The sequence below is a fragment of the Pocillopora verrucosa genome, chromosome 1 (genome assembly GCF_036669915.1).
Source record: "Pocillopora verrucosa isolate sample1 chromosome 1, ASM3666991v2, whole genome shotgun sequence".
Classification (NCBI taxonomy): domain Eukaryota; kingdom Metazoa; phylum Cnidaria; class Anthozoa; order Scleractinia; family Pocilloporidae; genus Pocillopora; species Pocillopora verrucosa.
Genome location: NC_089312.1, coordinates 29063685 through 29079282, shown reverse-complemented (window position 1 = coordinate 29079282; position 15598 = coordinate 29063685). Strand labels below are relative to the sequence as shown.

The 15598-nt window shown below is 38.6% G+C and overlaps 1 long non-coding RNA gene across 1 annotated transcript; it reads right to left on the bottom strand.

Moving 5' to 3' along the window:
• Nucleotides 1-5749: 5749 nt before the first annotated feature.
• Nucleotides 5750-14374, bottom strand: LOC136280660 (uncharacterized). The gene is made up of 3 exons (XR_010717437.1): nt 14174-14374; nt 10302-11108; nt 5750-7010 (listed from the first exon to the last, which is right to left on the bottom strand). It is a non-coding gene; the product is annotated as an uncharacterized lncRNA (long non-coding RNA).
• Between the last annotated feature and the right edge of the window lie 1224 nt (nt 14375-15598).

The window sequence follows — 15598 nt, the reverse complement described above, 5'->3', positions numbered from 1 at the left end:
TTTAGCTGATAATGCCGTTGTTTCGACCTCACTGGATACTGGATGTCTTTGACTTCGTTTACGGGGCTTCAGCCTCCGTTCCGGGGACTTGCTCAACTAGCAACTCACTAGCTCAAAGCTAGTGAAGAGATAGCCAGGAAACCAATTTAGCTAAAAATGTTCAGAAAAAAATACCACAACAGTTACTGTAAAATTATACAGTCGAAGTTAGTAAATAAATAGCCAGGAAAACATCATGGGTTAGATACCCAACATCAAGCAAACCTATCATAAATATACAAATAGTGACATAAATTTTTAATTTAAGATAAGAGACACGATTTTCATGAAACTGTCCATAAATTTTCTACATAATTAATTAAATATAACATGATTATTTACGTGTATTAATTATTTCACAAAGCTCCACAAATTTTAAAAATTGTTATCTTGGTAAACTTGTCTCCCATATTTTTGGCACTTGCCTGTCAATTTTGGCATGAAAGTTTGGCAAGTCGTATGCCTTTCCAACAGCATCCAAAATTGCACGGGTCCTTTCCAGTGACCCAACCAATTTGTTGTTCTCCTGCCTCAGTTAGACAAAACACCCCAATACCATACTGAGAACCAAATGCTAAGGTCCTTCGTAAAACTACTTCCTTTCCAGTCTCTCCAATTACTTTTCTGGCTGCAGAAAACTTCGATGTTCCAGTTATAGGGAATCTAATCTTTTTCGAAGATCTTTCTCTATACTCTTGATCGGATCAGCAGGACCTTCCAAGCATTCACTTGTTTCTACCCCGCAGTGTTTCACCTAAAAAAATTAGATAAGTCTTTTTTGGTCTGGTGGTAGAATAACAGGTTTAATGGAATTCATTGTTACCTTGCAACTGTCCAGAAACTAACGAGTCACAAGGAAATTCTACAAACTGTTAACAAATTCTCTAATGTCCGCCATTTTGATTCTCCCAGTAATCTTTGCGCCGCTAACTAGTTTCCATGCTTCGAAGTGAGGAGCGGCGCACTTGTAGGGTTTCTCTTCCTTCAGCCCGTACCTCTCTCGCCTAGTACGTCCATATTATCTGCTATTACTGAAAAATCTGCTTTACTTTACCTCGAATTGTGTCACTGGTAGGATTTCCTTTCCGCAATACAAGCAAGTAACCAGTCAATAGACACAAGACGGACTTTCTCTGTGGCTGTGTGGAATGGAAAGAATGCAGGCCGGAATGATAATTTACTCCACGAGGAAAAAGCACGTGCGTGCGTGGGTTTTCATTGAAGCGGTCGCTCGCAGTTATTTCAAATCTCTGAACTTTTTCAGGCTTTTTGGTCATGAAATAAAATTCCAGGCCATCGAGGAAATTGGATGACTTGGACGCCATCATTAGCAGATACCAAACCAACCAACGCGTTATAGTCACCGCTGCAATTTAACAGATGATTTAAGCGATCTACTGTCCCAGGTCAATTGTAGCTCAAACTGTTAATAAATTGATAAACAGCATTGAAATGCGAGAACCATCTAACTTTTTCCATCATGGATCATGTATGTAGATCATTAAATTACGAAGATGAAATGTACAAAAAGACTATCAAAGTGTCAAGATAGAGGAATATTTTCACCTTTAGAAGGTTTGTCAAGCTACAAAGTTCAAATGTTTTCAGTTGGTCGAATATGATGGTGGAAGTAGCTAATACAGATTAATGAGTTTATGCTAGAGAAATGGCCCACTTTTGTCACTCTTGTATGTTGATCATCAAATGACGAAGATGAAATGTACAAAAAGACTATCAAAGTCTCAAGATAGAGGAATATTTTCACTTTTAGAAGGTTCGTCGAGCTACAAAGTTCAAATGTTTTCAGTTAGCCGAATATGATGGTGGAAGTAGCTAGTACAGATTAATGGGTTTATGCCAGAGAAATGGCCCACTTTTCTCACTCTTTTACTCCAGGTACGTCAAGTGGCTAAACTTTAGCTTCAGTTAGGTTCAATTGATTTTTGATAATATTATTTTTGCTGCTCAATGTAGAAGTGAGTGGCAAGAATTGAGCCTTTCCCAAGATTGCCTTTCTTTTTTGTTTTTTCTTGATGATTCGGAACTGTAGGTTTGATTTGATTCAACATTTATTGTTTCCTGATGATAATACACAGTGTCAACCTTTTGATCAACTGTTTCATTATGGCATACAAGAGAGAAATTTAGTTGAAACAGATAGCCGCTTGATTCAGAAAATGGAAGATTTTCATATTTTCTACAACAGTATTGTCTGCATGTTGGAATTCTCCATTCCAGCACAGAGGCTAGTCAGGTGTATGACTATCTTCACAAGGGGTTTCCATGTATATGGAAGCCATTGCCATCCTCATAATGATTCATATGCAGGGTTCCCCCCCCCCCCCCAAACCAGTACCCATATTTACATGAGGAATAGGTGAGACACTTTGAAGCTTATGGTATCTTGCCCAAGAACAAGATGCGATGCTTCAACGCTAGAGACCAAAACTGAACTGCTTGATGTCAAATCCAGTGCACAACCATTAGCCACCATGCCTGGATAGGGTCAATTGGGAAGGGTGGAACCCTTATAACATTGCGTAACCAATAGCAACCTAAGGAAACTTAAGGTGACCTAAGGTGACTTTAGGCGACTTTAGGCGTCTTTAGGCGACTTAAGGCGACTTAAGGTCTCGGAGTAGGCCTTTTATTGGAGTAGTTAAATCGCCAGACCAATCGAGTTCAGGGAGATTGAAATCCTCCTGGCACAATAATACAAGTGGACTCATTGTTATCACGTGGTGAGGAGTTAAGTTTGAGAAGAGCATCGGGCGATGTATCGGGGTGACAAATAATAAAGCAGTACAGGTTTTTCGTGTTCCTTTTTTATTTCCACGACTACTAGCCTGCTGTCATCGAATGTTATCATCCGTTTCAGGGTTGACCTTGATTTTGCTTCGGGTTGCTTCATGCTAAGGATAAACCCCGGTTTTACAGGAAACCTGACTCAAGTACAGATTTTACTTTATCTTGCCACAATTCAGGAAATGGTAAAAAAAGGGTTCTTCAAGGTCAGGGAAAGGTCAGGAAATTTCACTCAAAGTCGAGGAAAATTTCTGTTTTTCAGAGAAGTTAGGGAAAATAGAATTTTTGTCACCAATTCTAGAAAGGAACCATCACTGTTTCTAAGAACACGCGAAGATGAGTCTCTATTCACTAATTTCCAATAGAATTGTTGGTAGACACGGCGAGTAATATCGAATAAACAGCGAACATCTCCGACTTCCGAAATGGTCATGTTGTGACGTCACGTGATTATCAAATCTTATCAAATAAGTATCTCAGACTGGTATTGGACCTCTTAAAAGAATATATCTCTCAGATTTCTTCGACAAGGTAGGTGTGTTTTCCAGAGCACGATCGGTGAAACTTTGGGACGCATAAGATACCCAGCAGTGTGGAAAGACTAAAAGGGAACAGAGACCACTTGTTGCGGCCATCCTGGTATGTACATCAAAGCCATTTAATAAAGTTCCACCAGGGGCCTTTATTGTTTTTAGAGTCTTAAGACATCGATCGGTCCACCCCTTAGCTCAGCATCCGAAGGCAGAGTAAAATCCTTCATGAAAGTGTCTGGGAATATCAAGCAAAAAAAAAAAAACGGCGCTTCGCGTTGTAACAAACCCTAATCATTTTTACGATATTCACTTCAATACTTACGAGATGTTCCTCGTATTCGCTTTTTTACGAGCGCCACAGAAAGTGGCTGCAAAGTTCTTCATAATTACTTTGTAACGTAATCAGTAGTTGACGTTTGGGGAGACAACTGGAAGCTGCCGCAATCACAACGACTAAGCGAAGAAAAACGACTTTTTCCAAACAACTTACGTTTGTCTTTAGAAGTTCCTCGAAGGACTTTTTGTGTTTTCAGAGTCTCAAAACATCGATCGGTCCTCTTCTCAGCTCATCTTGCGAAAGCTGAGAAGAGGCGCTTCGCGTTATTTTTTTGTAAAGAAAGGTTGAGAAATGCGCAGAGTATCAAAACGGGCGTATACAATTACCTTCATATTCATTAGATCCATTTTAGGCCACGTTTTCGTTCCCACCTTTGTTGCTGTTTGCAAGAGGTTCCTATCGAAGGTTGCCTGTGGTATTGTCGCACGATTTATCAATATGAGGTGACGATGTATTTCCCACCTCAACTGAACCAAAATAATCAAAATGCAATTTGGAACAAGCTATTTTACCTCGTATTTGGTTGGCAAGTCTGCTTTTGATGCAATTCAATATAAGTTGGAATTCAAAAGATAAGTTGAATTAGTGTTATGAGTATTTTCTTAGACTTTGACTCTTTAAAACTATTATTTCCTCGCTTGAATGGAATTGTAAAGAAATGTGGCTCACTATCGGACAACTTTTGTCTAAATGAGTCATGTTGTGCAGATTTTTTCTATTTACATAATCCACATTAATGTCCCAGTTTATGAAGGTGCTCTGTTCGCTGTACACTGATGTACTAAGGTTACGTAGCTTAATAGAAATACCTTGTCATACAGCCACACTACTGCGCCCAAACCACGAGTTGAAATATTTTGAAAAGTCTTGTTTTAAGTACGTCTTTAATAATGCTGCCTGATACAGGCAATAAACCGCAGAATGGCACTCGGAATGAAACGTCTCGTTGTAAGCAAGTCTTCATATGCTTAATAACACAGACTTTGAAAACAAGCTAGCGCATTGTGACGATGCATCATATTTCCTTAACTATGTAAAGCGTACCTTTTTAAAACACAGAGATTTCGTCAACCTCGCAACACCGTGTATTTATGACATGTCGATCTAAAGAGGGTTAAACGACAAGAGATGCTGCAATTTAGTAGTAAGGTTCCTAAACTTTGCCCTTTACGAAAGAATGTCTTAATTCAACTATTTGCATCAACTACTTGGTGTAACCTTCTTTAGATCGACCTGCCATAAACATCAGGAGCGATTTCATCTTTGGTAATGGAGACCACTTGTTTATCCACCAATTGTATTCTTTTATTGAAAAAACAGAGAATTGTGGCAAAACTTTCGAATGCAGGGCCGCCTATGTATGTACATTTAGATGAATCATATCACTGACTCTTGTGTCATTCCTCGTTCTCAAAGAGTGAAGATAAAATGGATCTCGGTGGCCATTTACTCAATTTAGTATACTTTCAATTTAGTTTACTCAATTTAGCAGTTTATCCGAGATTTTTATGCACTTATAACTAGCTCAAGCTGAATCACGCTCTAATACCGCTGTTTAGGTGCTATTGGTCCTAACTCAGCTACAGCGAAACAGCACCAATATACCGATGTCAAGATTTAGTCTCTTGTGATTTTCAGAGCCTCCCTTTTAGGGGGAAAGATATATACCGTATACGAAAAGGTAAGGGAACTAAAAACCAACTTAATTGCTATGATTCAACTTAAAAACAACACCAGAAGCAAGACGAATACTCGACTGAAACGAGGTAAGATTAGACAAAGAGTGTAATTTTCGGTGAAAGCTAAGCCTTTAGTCGATCGAACAATGACGTTTTCTTCTTCTAATTTCTCATCTACCCATGCACAAAATCTTAGTTCTCTAGCAGAGACTAATTCTATGCAAGGAAAAACAAACTCGAAAAGATGCCACAAGCCCGAACACGTACACATATGTGTGTTGATGCAAGCTTACGCATCCTGGGTTACGCTTTCCTTGGCCGTAATTAACATTGCAACATCTCCCAAACTTATTTGCAGTCCGACACCAAGTAAGATACATGCACTTCAACAAATAACGATTGTTTCAAACGTAAATAAGCCCTTGTTGAAAGCAAGCTCATTGAAGAAGCTCAGGAGGCAATGATTCACAACACCACTCTTCTTCTCCCAAATCCTGAAATAGATCAATACAAATCACTTGAGGGTTTAGTTAACCTAATACGCATTTTTTTGTGATGTATTGCGCGCAAACCTCTTTATTGCTTCTATAACGTTTTGAGCTTACTGTGATCACTTCACGAGAATCAGTCATTACAGCCAAGAAGTGTTGTATCCGGACTAACATGACCTGAAATGCGTCGGTGTGGTAGTCTCTGACTAAAGGTGCTATCTCTCCTAATTGTTCCGATGTCTGCACTCAGATTGAACTCATGTATACTGACAAAGAGCAATCTCAAAGATACCAAGTGTAATCAACATTGAATTCAGAGTTAAGGACTCTTTCGCTTTTCACCAAAGCGACTGATCAACGGAGATTAAACTCTAACTTACAACAGGACACGAATATATCGTGATCAGCTTCTCTAAAATAAGGAGTGGTTGAATCCCGCACATTTCTCGTTTTTAATACAGTCCTAATCCTTATACAAATTCTCGTATCTTTACCGTTTTATAAAAGTGACTAACAACATTCAGATCGAACAGCGCAGAAATCGTGCGATAAATTTAATTAAAAATACGCCCAAATGTAACTCCCATGCAATGACTACTGATTGTGAACTTCTATCAAGATGAGGGCATGATTCTGTGTTATTCGTGTGCTGCAAGTACTTAATGCACTCAGTCGATGGCCGGTTTAAGAGAAAAGGTCTTTATAGCCAGGCGGTAAATTCTAACCCAGTAGTAGAACCATGATAATTACTTCTTTTAACTGTACTTTCTCTACCTCTACTCATGCTAGAGGTCAAGTTTATAACACTTTTCCGCGATTGATCCTCACTCATAGGTTTCTGATGTATGTCTTTTCAAGAGAAAACAGACTCGAAAACTAACTATTTTCTCTAACGCGCACAGATGCGTTCTGATTAAATCTTGTGCATTCTGGATCACGCTTTCCTTGGCCATAATTAACATTGATTACAACATCACCCAAACGGATTTGCGTTCAGACACTAAGGAAGGTGCATTCGCTTTCTCAAGCAACCATTATCTCAAACATAAATAAACCCTTGTTAAAAGCAAGCTCATCAAAGACGCTCGGGAGTCAATGATGCACAACACCTTTCTTCTCCAATATCCTAAAAAAAATCAAGATAAAACAATTTGAGTCATTTGTTTTTCTGGTGAGCAGCATACTATGAGGTACAGTGCGTAATTTCAATAGCATGTATTATTGCGCACATGTTAGTATTTGTTTAAAACAAAATGTCCTGACTTCATCATGGATGAACTTATTTAATCAAATATGAGGGCAGTTAACTTAATATTCTTTTACATTTATTACGGTGAATCATGAATGCTGGTACATATTCCTAAATTTTCATCGAATTCAAGTCAACAGCAGTTACAAATTGATTACGTAGGTTTGCTCGATGCATTTACTTGAACAATATCTCAAACATAACTAACTCTTGCTGAACGCAAGCCCATTGAGGATGCTCAGGATTCAATGAGAAATGGGCAGAGTGTCAAAACGGGCGTTTACAATCACGTTTATATTCATTAGATCCATTTTAGGCCACGTTTTTGTTCCCACCTTTGCTGCTGTTTGCAAGAGGTTCCTATGAAAGGTTGCCTGTGGTGTGATTTTCAGAGCCCCCCTTTTGGGGGGAAAGATATATACTGTATACGAAACAGCAAGGGAACTAAAACCCAACTTAATTGCTATGAATCAACTTAAAAACAACACTAGAGGCAAGACGAATAGTCGACTGAAACGAGGTAAGATTACACAAAGAGTCTGTAATTTTTCGTTGAAAGCTAACCCTTTAGTCGACCGAACAATAACGTTTACTTCTTCTAATTACTCATCTACCCATGCACGAAATCCTTGCTTTTCTAGCGGAGACTAATTCTATTCTCTATTTGCTCGTGCACTTTAAAACTATGCAAGGAAAAACAAATTCCAAAAAATACCACAAGCCCGAACACGCACACAAATGCATGCTTACGCATCCTGGATTACACTCGCCTCGGTCATAATTAACATTGCAACATCTCTCAAACTTATTTGCAGCCAGACACAAAGTAAGATACATGTACTTCAACAAGTAACGATTATTTCAAACGTAAATAAGCCCTTGTTGAAAGCAAGCTCACTGAAGAGGCTCAGGAGGCAATGATTCACAACGCCTCTCTTCTCCCAAATCCTGAAATAAATCAATACAAATCACTTGAGAGGTTAGTTAACCTAATGCGCAATGTTTTGTGACATGTTGTGCGCAAACTTCTTTACTGCTGATATAACGTTTTGAGCTTACTGGTCACTTCACGGAAAACAGTCATTACGGCCAAGAAGTGTTATATCCAAACACAAATGCGTTCTGGCGCATGCTTACGCATCCTAGGTTATGCTTTTCTTGGCCATAATTAACATTGCAACATCTCCCAAACTTATACGCAGTCGGACACTAAGGAAGATACATGCACTTCATCAAGCGACCATTATCTCTAACGTAAGTACACCCTTTTAAAAGCAAGCTGATTAAAGAAGCTCAGGAGTCAATGATTCACAGCACCTTTCTTCTCCAAAATCCTAAAAGAGATCAAGATAAAACAGTTGGAGTCATTTGTTTTTCTAGTGAGCAGCATATTTTATAAGGTACAGTGCATAGTTTCTTTTTATTTTGAGGTTTTTCTTCTCGCGGATCGCTTTGGGAGCATCCTTCATCTGCGTCATTAATTGTTCCAGAGGCTGATTATTTAGACTTTCAATGACTCTGTGCAGCATTCTGTACTTGCTCCGAGAGTTTCAAGCGCCTATAACCAGTTCGAGCTGAGTTGCACGCTAATACTTCAATCTTAGTGCTAGTGAATCTTACCACAACGAAACAGTACCCGCCGATTAACCGATGTCATAATTTGCCTTCTTGTAATTTACGGAGCCCCCTTTATTGAGAAAAGATGTATCCATGAAAAAGAGAAGGAACTAAAAGCAAACTAAATCTGTATGAACTGACTTCAAAACCACACTGCAGGCAAAGAAACGCACGATTGAAACGATTTCAAGATGAATGTCTGTACCTTCGTGGTGAACTCTAAGCCACCTGCAGTAGATCGAACCATGATATTTCCTTCTTCTCACATTACCTTCTCTCTCTTTATTCATGCACGAGACTGAGGCCTTAATTCTTTATCAAAACTAATTTACAATCAGGTTTCTCGTACCAAACTGATTTGTCCTGCAGACACCGTTACATTCACTCTCTCGTTTGTATGGGGTTTCACTTCGCTAAAATGTCCTTCAATCCCTTGCATGAAGGCCAAGCCGCACAACAACATGACTTATTGGACGTAATAAGGGAAAATCTTCTGAATCAAGCAGATCGGCAGCAGTCTGCACATTAACTAATACGGCACAATAACTTATAAGCCCGTCGGTGTTACGAACGAAAGTGTTAAGCAGTCCCGCAACAAATTACTAGGCAGTGCTACAATGAATTCGTTCAGATATCACATACATTCGCCTCGGTATTTTTTACTCCAGCTGCCTTAAGATTAAACACCAGAAGCGTAAAACATTACTTTACATACCACAGGTTTAGAATATTTATAGATTTTCCCCCTCACTGGATAGATGGATACTTCATAATATGACGATAGACAAAGGATACGTATTGGCAATTGATTCGCCTATAGATATTTTCAATTGACTTTTTAGCCGGGACTTATTTGCGAGAGTTTTGTATCAGTCGAACTCAATTCTACGGATCGAGGAAAATTCGCAAAAAGTTGAAAGCCATTCATGCCATCGAAGGTTGTAGAATTCTGAGCTCTAAACAGATTACGAACTTCTCACAAGTTTTCTGACACTGACTCAGAACATTTCGTCGGAGGTATTTTTTGGCATATATAAAAAAAGTGAAAAAAACCACCGGTGCACGAAGAATGGATTAGGTTTGTAGATGTGAAAACCTCTTTACCGGCAATGCTTAGTTCCTGTAAATTAATCGTCAGCCTTGCCGGTGATTTGAGGACTTCTCAAATCTCAGCATTAACTTCACAATTAATGAACAAGTGACATTTCTAGCAACTTTACTGCTGGATTATCAAATACCCTCTGCCAAAACTGGCCGCATAGACAAAACACGAAAATAAGCAATCACACACATCCTAAATAACAAAAGTAATTTTAACAGTTCAAGAACAGATTACTGGTTGGAAAGCGTGATCCACCTTGTCACAGATTCACAACACTCACCAAGCGAGACATTCCGAGCAGATCATCTACACACACTAATGAATAGGTTCGCTGATCGCTTAAGGAAACGTCAAACTACCAGACAACAGTGGTAACATTCTCATACACTCTGGATAGGATTCACGGAAAGCGAAAAATATATTCTTTTAAGACTCAACATACAAAATACCTTAGCAGCTGTGATGATTTTTAGAATAACCTTTCTGTCATCTTCAAGGGTCACTTGCGAGTTCAGAATAAGCACCACATTTATTTCATATAAGGGCCTCTCAAATTCATGTTTATTGGGAACTTGTACACCTATGTACACACGTGTTATTTGCCACGTGAATTCTGTTGTAAAGCTCTTAGGAAGCGGCTAGAGCCCTAAGGAGGTGGGGAGAAAGACTTGACTACGTCTCTTGTTTCCCCTTACACTTCTTTCGTGCTCAAGCCGCTTCCTAAGCGCTTTCAACAGATCAGAGCACAGTCAAGGCTTCTCTTTATTTGTTAAATAAAGAAGCTGTCATGTGATCTAGTCGTGAGCTTGGAACAAGAAAGGAAAATTTGAGTTCCCAGAATTAATTAACGTGAACACGTTTTTTGGAGAAATTCACGTGGCAAGTAACACGTGCTTGTGAAGGTCCTCTATACTTCGACGGTCGATCCTAGTTTTCTAGCAGAGACTAATTTTATTCTCTATTTGCTCGTGCACTTTGAAACTATGCAAGGCAAAACAGACTCCAAAAAATACCACAAGCCCGAACACGCACACAAATGCATGCTGACGCAAGGTTACGTATCCTCGGTTACGCTCGCCTTGGCCATAATTAACATTGCAACATCTCTCAAACTTATTTGCAGTCAGACACCAAGTAGGATACATGCACTTCAACAAATAATGATTGTTTCAAGCGTAAATAAGCCCTTGTTGAAAGCAAGTTCATTGAAGAAGCTCAGGAGGCAATGATTCACAACACCTCTCTTCTTTCAAATCCTGAAATAGATCAATACAAATCAATTGAAAGGTTAAATAAATAAATAATGGTTTATTGTTTAATGTTTCAGGTTTAATAATGCTTTTTACCACTGTACAAAATCCTACTAATAAAATAACAACTCATAAAAATCACAACAATAATTAATAACTAATAATAACCATATAATATTCATAAAATCTTAATTACCATATAAAAGTACAGTAGGTAAAGGAAAGCAATAGGGGGAAACTGAATTCCCATATAAAAACTGCTCTCCAAGGCTAATATAAATAACTATACGTTGTATAAGAAAGAAGAAACTGGAGAAATAACTAAACAATAAACAAATATTAAAATCTGAAATCTCCTTTCGAGATAACAAAATAAAACTATGTACAAAGATAATTCAGTAATCGAGCTCTCAAGGAATTCAAACTGGAAGCTGACATAGCAAAATTAGGCAAAGAGTTCCAATCATTAACGAAACAGTTAAAAAATGAAAACTTAAAATAGTCAGTCCTAGCTGCTCTAGGCCTTAATTTAAAGTCATGGTTACTTCTAGTTCTTGTCCGACCAGTCAAAACCTCATATCTGGTAAAGTCCACATCAAAATAGCCATAAATTATCTTGTAAAGCTGCAACGAACAAAGGTATTTCCTTCTGAGCTCCTATGTTGACCAGTTAAGTTCGGTATTAACGTAACACTTCTGGCGGTTAAAAACTGAATAAACAGTGCAATTTACAAAATCAGATACTAATGATTAAATCTATTTAAAATAAGAAGTATTATAAAAATAATTGGAATCACGAGAACCTAAAAGTGAAAAAGTCATTTATTCTCTTTGTCCTCTTTGTTGATGTAGTGGCTTTACTATGTCCTGATCTTAACTGATATGGGATAAATCTTGTCAAAACTTGCGGAGCTAAGAAGGATATAGGATGGCTCTCATTCCTCATATCCGCCATCAACTTTTTACATATAAATATCCTGCGATCTACTAACGATGTCAACTGAATTTGCTTGATCTAGGGCTTGTCGACAACTAGAGTTTGGAAATATTATTCTTAAAGCTCTTTTTTGTATAGATTCAATAGCGTCAGAAAGGTATGCAGGAATATCTTGCCACACTTGCGCAGCATACTTTAAGGTCGATCTAACATTACAACTGTATACCTTAAGCATGTCTTCTGGCATGACTCTTACGCGCTTCAACAACCTAAGTGCGTGTAATCTGTTAGCTGCCTTGGCAATTACATATTCAACGTGAGTGTCCCCTTTACGGTCATTCCTAATCATAACTCTTAAAAATCTACTTCTTAATTTCCAACATTTATAGGTCGCATTGCGGTAATCGAATTCTTAGTTAACCTAATGCGCAATGTTTTGTGACGTGTTGTGCGCAAACCTCTCTACTGTTTATATAAGGTTTTGAGCTTACTGATCGCTTCACGAGAATCAGTCATTACAGCCAAGAAGTGTTATACCCGGACTAATATGACCTGAAAAGCAAGCTCATCAAAGACGCTCAGGAGTCAATGATTCACATCACCTTTCTTCTCCAAAATCCTGAAATAGATCAAGATAAAACAGCTTGAAACATTTGTTTTTCTGGTGAGCAGCATGTGTCATGAGGTACGGTGCGTAATTTCATTTTATTTTGAGATTTTTCTTCTCGCGAATCGCTTTCAATTTAAGTGCTAGTGAATCTTACCACAACGAAAAAATACCCGCCGATTAACCGATGTCGTAATTTGCCTTCTTGTGATTTACGGAGTCCCCTTCATTGAGAAAAGGATGTATCTATGAAAAAGAGAAGGAACTAAAAACAAACTAAATCTGTATGAACTGACTTCAAAACCACACCGCAGGCAAAGAAACGCACGATTGAAGCGATTTCAAATGAGAGTCTGTACCTTGGTGGTGAACGCTAAGCCTTCTGTAGTAGATCGAACCATAATATTTCCTTCTTCTCACGTTGCCCTCTCTCTCTCTCTCTCTCTCTCTCTCTCTCTCCATGCACGAGACTGAGGCCTTAATTCTTTACCAAAACTAATTTACCAATCAGGTTTCTTGCACCAATCTGATTTGTCCTTCAGAAACCGCTACATTCACTCTCTCGTTTGTCCGGGGTTTCACTTCGCTAAAATGTCCTTCAATCCCTTGCATGAAGGCCAAGCCGCACAACAACATGACTCATTGGAAGTAATAAGGGAAATCTTCTGAATCAAGGAGATCCGCAGCCCTCTGCACATTAACTAATACGGTACAATAACTTTTAAGCCCGTCGTGATTATTGTCAAGATCATGTCTGTGTGTTACGAACGAAAGTGTTGAACAGTCCCGCAATAAATTACCATACAGTGCTATAATGAATTAGTCCAGGTATCACATACATTCGCCTCGATATTTTTTCTCCAGCTGCCTTAAGATTAAACACCAGAAGTGTAAAACATTACTTCACATACCACAGGTTGAGAATATTTATAGATTTTCCCCCTCACTCACTGGATAGATGGATACTTCATAATATGACTATAGACAAAGGATACGTATTGACAATTGATTCGCCTGCAGATATTTTCGATTAACTTTTTACAAGCGACTTATTTGCTTATTTATTTTCTCACGGATCGAGGAAAACTCGCCAAAAGTTGAAAGTCGAAGCATTTTCATGCCATCAAAGATTGTAGACGAGAATTCTGAGCTCTAAACAGATTACGAACTTCTCTGACACTGATTCAGAACATGTTATCGGACATTGCACGAAGAATAGATTAGGTTAGTAGATGTGAAAACCTCTTTACCGGCAATGCTTAGTTCCTGTGAATTGATCGTCAGTCTTGCCGGTGATTTTAGGACTCTCGAATCCCAGCGTTAACTTCAAAATTACTCAACAAGTGACATTTCTAGCAACTTGGCTACAAGATTATCAAATAGACTCTGCCAAAATTGGCCACAAAAGCAAACCACGAAAATAGGCAATCACATACATCCTAAATAACAAAAGTAATTTTAACAGTTCAAGAACAGATTACTGGTTGGAAAGCGTGATCCACCTTGTCACAGATTCACAACACTCACCAAGCGAGACATTCCACGTAGACCATCTATACACACTGATGAATAGGTTCGCCGATCGCTTCAGGAAACGTCAAACTACCCAACAACGATAATAACATTCTTTTATATACTCTGGATGGGATTCACGGAAAGCAAAAAATATATTCTTGTAAGACTCAGGATACAAAAGACCTTAGAAGCTGCCATGATTTTAGAATAACCTTTTTTGTCATCTTCAAGGGTCACTTACGAGTTCAGAATAAGTACCACATTTATTTCATATAAGGGCCTCTCAAATTCATGTTTATTGGGAACGTGTACACCTATGTACACACGTGTTATTTGCCACGTGAATTCTGTTTTAAAGGTCTTTAGAAGCGGCTAGAGCACTAAAGAAGTAGGGAGAAAGACTTGACTACGTCTCGTGTTTTTTCTTACATTTCTTTGGTGCTCAAGCCGCTTCCTCGGTGCTTTAGAATAGAACAAAGCACAGTCAAGACTTCTCTATTTGTTAAATAAAGAAGCTGTTAGGTGGTCCAGTCGTGAGCATGAAATAAGAAAGTAAAATTTGAGTTCCCACGAGTAATTAACGTGAACACGTTTTTTGAAGAAATTCACGTGGCAAATAACACGTACTTCGACGCATACGCCTAAACCACGTTGAATGTTTACGTCACACATCGCTGGGCTAAGTTTAAAAAAACGGCGAGCCGTTTTAAAGCCCATAAAGGTCGGACGCGAATATTTTGTCTCGCTTGTGAAATGAGACCGTGACAAGAGATTGCGTTTGTCATGTCAATCACGTGCGCGTCCAGTTGCTCCATAACCCTTTGTGGCCAAAATTTATCTTCACAGCAAAGAGGATTTTCTACCAATAATTCTTTGAAAATGGCTAAAATATTCCCTTTGTGACATAGAAAAACGGAACTTCTCACACAAGTATGCCAATAACCATTCTTTATTACGAAGTGATTGGGGGAAAAAACAATTAGGCCTTGATTGACACCTGTCAGGTGACATCACATGTTAAGGTACTGTTACAAGATAATAATGAATGTTTTTGAATTAGTTATGGAACCTCCAATTTTTGAGGGAAAATGCTTGCTAGAGTCAAAATCAAACCTGTGTTTATGTTCAATATTTTGAAAAGATAACTTGATGGAAGCAACTATTTACTGTTGTTAGGTGTCAGGAGCTTTAGAGTCCTACAAAAATTAGTTAACAAGAGAACGAACTGGGCATAAATCGAACGCATTGTTTTCGTATCGAAAACCTAACGGAAAGGAGTTAGATGATGTCAGCAATGTTTTAGGGGCAGTCATTGCTTCTACAGAAACGGTCTTCTTGGAGTACCCGTGACGTGGGTATGATGGATCTTTTGAGTGGTTTACTTGCGGTAAAGCAGATAGTGAAACTGTGGCCGGAGAAGGGCTTTGGATGGCGACA